This window comes from Diabrotica virgifera, chromosome 2, assembly GCF_917563875.1.
Source record: "Diabrotica virgifera virgifera chromosome 2, PGI_DIABVI_V3a".
In the NCBI taxonomy this organism is placed as follows: domain Eukaryota; kingdom Metazoa; phylum Arthropoda; class Insecta; order Coleoptera; family Chrysomelidae; genus Diabrotica; species Diabrotica virgifera.
The window spans coordinates 162,429,907-162,434,641 of NC_065444.1; positions in this window are offsets into that span (position 1 = coordinate 162,429,907).

Consider the following 4,735-nt stretch of genomic DNA (forward strand, 5'->3'; position numbering starts at 1 on the left):
ATACTATCAGAAGCCATAGCCGTAGAATAACGCAAAAACTATGGCATATATTGAGATAATTCTTTTTTTATATTAAAGGAATTAAAAAGTTGTAGTGCTCTATTTGTTTTTAAATTATTAAATTGTTTAAACAAAATGTTTTTTTAATTTTTTTTTGTTTAAAATTAACGTAAAAAAATTTAAATGCAAATACGTCACTAGAGAATTTTTCCCACTTTCCGAATCTGTTTTTGTTTTTAACATGAAGTGTAACACAAAGCACTTATTTTGTTTAAACTTTTAAAAAATCTCTGAGTTCTGCTAAAATTCATCTCGCTCGGTGGTCAGAGGCTGTCTTTGTTGTCGATATCGAGCAGTCAGCAAGTCAACAGGTACAGAAACCCTCTCGGCAGGGAGTATCTTGTAAATAGACAAAGCTTATTTAAGACTTTTGATAAAATTGTCAGATTCTTATTATAATTTTTATTTGAAAACACCTTCTACAGAAACATTACACATAAATACGTTATACAACATCACGTTATATAATTGTATTTTATCGATCTTACTGATCGTGATGCTACTCAAATTCTTATAGTATATAATTATGTGCGTCCATAAAGTAACGCATAAATTCCTTAATTAGCTAAATAAACCACAGAAATTACCGAAACAGGTCGATTTTTGATTTTAATTTTCTATTTTTTCAAATTATAATCTAATATACAGGGTGAACCACCTTCGTGTGATGACGTCATCACCTTTTATAAACGAAACCCCCATGACATAATATTTTTCAATTTACAGATTTCGCTTGCTGGGTGATTCTAAAAATGTATAACACGTTGCTTCAAATTGGTACAGGGTAAAAATGAGTGGGTCCATAAAGTAACGCATACATTCATTATTAGCTAAATAAACAACATTATTAGAAATTACCGAAACAGATCGATTTTTGATTTTAATTTTCTATTTTTTCAAATTATAATTTAATATACAGGATGAACCACCTTCGTATGATGACGTCGCCCCCATTTTTTTCAGTCTATAGATTTCGCTTGCTGAGCTGATTCCAAAAATGTATAATACGTTCCTTCAAATTGGTTCAGGGTGGCAAAAATGAGTGGGTCCATAAAGTAACTCATAACCCATTATTAGCTAAATAAATAACATTTTTCTACGGCCGTGCTAAATCAACCACTTTTCCGCACGCATTTTGTTTCCGAAAGTTGCACTTTTCCGCACGGCGTGCGGGTAAGTAGAATACCTTCTAATATGGCATTATAATATACTATAATACATGCAATAAACTAATATTTAAATATTATTTGCTAATTTATTTTAAATTTATCTTATTTTGTTCATGTTTTAATGAAATTAGCGCGATTATTTCATTCATAGGAGATTCTGACCAATAGAAAGCTCCAGAAATCAAAATTAAACTGATAATTGTTGATAATATCCCGTCGTCAAGTATATTACGTCAGATGTCCTTCGTTGCTACGAAAAAATACATTCAGTGACATTAATGACAATTAATGTTTTAAAAATTATAAAAGTGATGACTTTCAACCGTCAAATATTTATAAAAACTGTGTGTTTAATTGTACTAATTTGTACTCACATAAATAAATTACAAAAAAATTTTGGTTTTGAACAGTTTTATTCATGAAATAATCGCAGAAAATTGCACTCGATCTCTAAAGTTATTATCGAATTTTTGCCCTCGTGACACTTTGACATAATTTCACTCCCCTTCGGGTCGTGAAATTGAAACTGTCAAAGTGTCACTCGGGAAAAATTCGATAATTTTAGAGCTCTTGTGCAATTACTACTGATAATTCGATGAAATAAAATTATTTTGACATAATATTTAAAAGTCAAATCAGTAGACAATTAAAATGGTATTGAATCGTCGCCATGGAAACCAATATCGTCGTCGTGGTAACCAATTATATTGTAAGTTTGGTTTTGACAACCTTGTCAAAGAATTAATTTGTGTATTTTCACTCCTAAATAAAAATTGACATAACTCTATTTGTTGTGGCTTTTTTTCCCAAACGTACGGCCTTAGAAAAAATATTGTTCCTAACTCATGCGGAAAGTGTCTTCCCCGCACTCGACTGCTTGCCCGAACTCCGCTATCGCGTCGTTCGGGTCAACGGCAGTCTCGTGCGGGAAAATATCACTTTCCGCACTAGTTAGGAAAATAACTATATTAGAAATTACCGTAATAGGTCGATTTTTGATTTTAATTTATTATTTTTTCAAATTATAATGTAATATACAGAGCGAACCACCTTCGTATGACGACGTCATCACCATTTTCTTTAAATGGAATCCCCATTTTTTCAAGTTATAGATTTCGCTTGCTTGTATACATTTATACACATGTATATTAACAATTTTTGTAATCAGTCGAACTAGTTTTTCGGTGCTACATATAAAGAGTTCGGCGTCTATCCTTCAGGATCAGAGATGCTCTTTTATTTTTTAATCACATTACGGCGTTTCTTAGGATGTTTTTGGTCACCTCAACTCCTTCTTCTGGTATGTCAGTGTGTTCTTCTGGTGCCGTCTTATATTTTTCTCTTTCCTCTGATAATAAATTATTGTAGTGATGCATTCATTGTTTTCCTGGATTACCGGTATTGATATTTTCTCTTGAACTCTTAACTTCTGCATCCTATCGAGTTCATTTCAATAAGATTTTCGTCGATTGCTTCCCAGTCAGTTATATATTTTAAGAAGTTATATAAACTTTTTCTTTATAAGAAATGAAACTCCTCTGCTTGAACGTCGTTCTTTCGGTACTCCGCTAATAGATGAACAGACCTTTTTACCATTTCTTTTGTTTCCATGAGAACATAATATATTCAATTTTAGATTTTAAATATCTTTTACTACCAGTTTATGTTGGTTATTGATTCCCTGTATATTTCTGCTTCTCTTCTTCTTCTTCTTCTTTTTGTATGAACGTGAATGAAGCTATCCATAAACATAAAAACCACAAAGCCCATCAACCGACACTGTATCTGCAGAATGTTTGAACAATGGAGGAATTTTGGTACATGCCTTTCGTAAGCTGATTTCCCAAACCTGGAAAGAAGATCAATTACCAACCTCCTGGAAAGAGATTGTTATCATTCCGATACACAAAAAGGGTGATAAAATGGATTGCACAAACTATAGAGGTATAGTTTGTGCTATACCTCTTGGCAGTTGATGGAGAAATATTGGGAATGCAACAAAACATTACACCAGATTTTTTTAGATTTTAAGCGGGCATATGATAGTATTATACGAGTGGAACAGCGAAATGCCATGGTCGAACTGGGGATACCAAATAAATTAATAAATATCACAAAAGCATGTGCAGAGGAATCTATGAGTGCTGTAAGAATTGAAGAAAAACTGTCGACTTTCTTTACAATCAACGGCTGTCTCAAACAGGGAGATACCTTATCCTCACTTTTCTTCAGTATCACTTTGGAGAGTCTTCTTCTTTGTGGGCCATTAACAAGCTGAATGGATGACAGAGAAAATTTTAAGTATCATGGAGGAACGAAGACAGTTTAAGGGAAAATGCAAACAAAAATACAACGAGATACACAAGCAAATTAGAGATGAAATAAGGTCAGCGAAAGAAAACTTTTACAAAAGAAAATGTGAAGAAATTGAAGAACTGCAATGAAAACATGACACGTTTAACCTACATAAAAAGGTAAAAGAATTGGCAGGTATACAAAAAAGGAAGCATCCCAATGTGCTATACAACGCAAATGGCCAAATAATAACTGACCTACAAGAAAAGCTTACGACCTGGAAGAATTATATAGAAGAACTCTTTGCCGATGAAACAGAGGATCATGATATTGGTAACATACAACGTGAGGAAGGACCAAAAATCTCGAAAGAAGAAATACTATATGCTATAAAAACAATGAAAAATGGCAAATCACCGGGTCCAGATGGACTTCCATCGAAACTTCTTAAGCTTGTGGAAGATGAAACAGTAAATGTTTTGGTTGACCTCTTTAACTGCATTTATAAAACAGGAGAAATACCTAAGGAATGGCTTCTGTCAACTTTTGTAACTATTCCAAAGAAAACAAACGCAAAACTGTGCACCGACCACCGCACAATAAGCTTAATGGGACACACACTAAAAGTATTTCTTAAAGTGATACATACAAGAATTCACAAAAAACTAGACGCTGATATCAGTGATACTCAATTCGGGTTTCGAAACGGGCTTGGAACAAGGGAAGCACTATTTGCACTTAATATCATGTGCCAAAGATGCCTAGATGTTAACCAGGATATATAATGTGCTTTATTGACTACAACAAGGCGTTCGATAAAGTTCGCCACGAACACCTGATGAGACTGTTGGTAGAGAAAATCTTGGATAAAAGGGACCTCAGAATTATCTCCAATATTTACTATAACCAGAAGGCGAATATTAGAGTAGAACGGGAAACAACCGAGCAACTCGAGATCAAAAAAGGCCTAAGGCAGGGATGCATACTTTCACCAACCTTGTTTAACTTATATTCAGAAGATATTATAAACAGAGCCCTTGCTGACCAAGATATAGGAGTTAAAAAAATGGCACTTTAATAAACAATTTGAGGTACGCTGATGACACAGTATTAATAGCAGAAACCCCGGAAGATCTCCAAACACTGATAAACAGAATAGTAGAGTGCAGCGAAAAGTTCGGTTTATCACTTAACATCAAAAAAACAAAAAT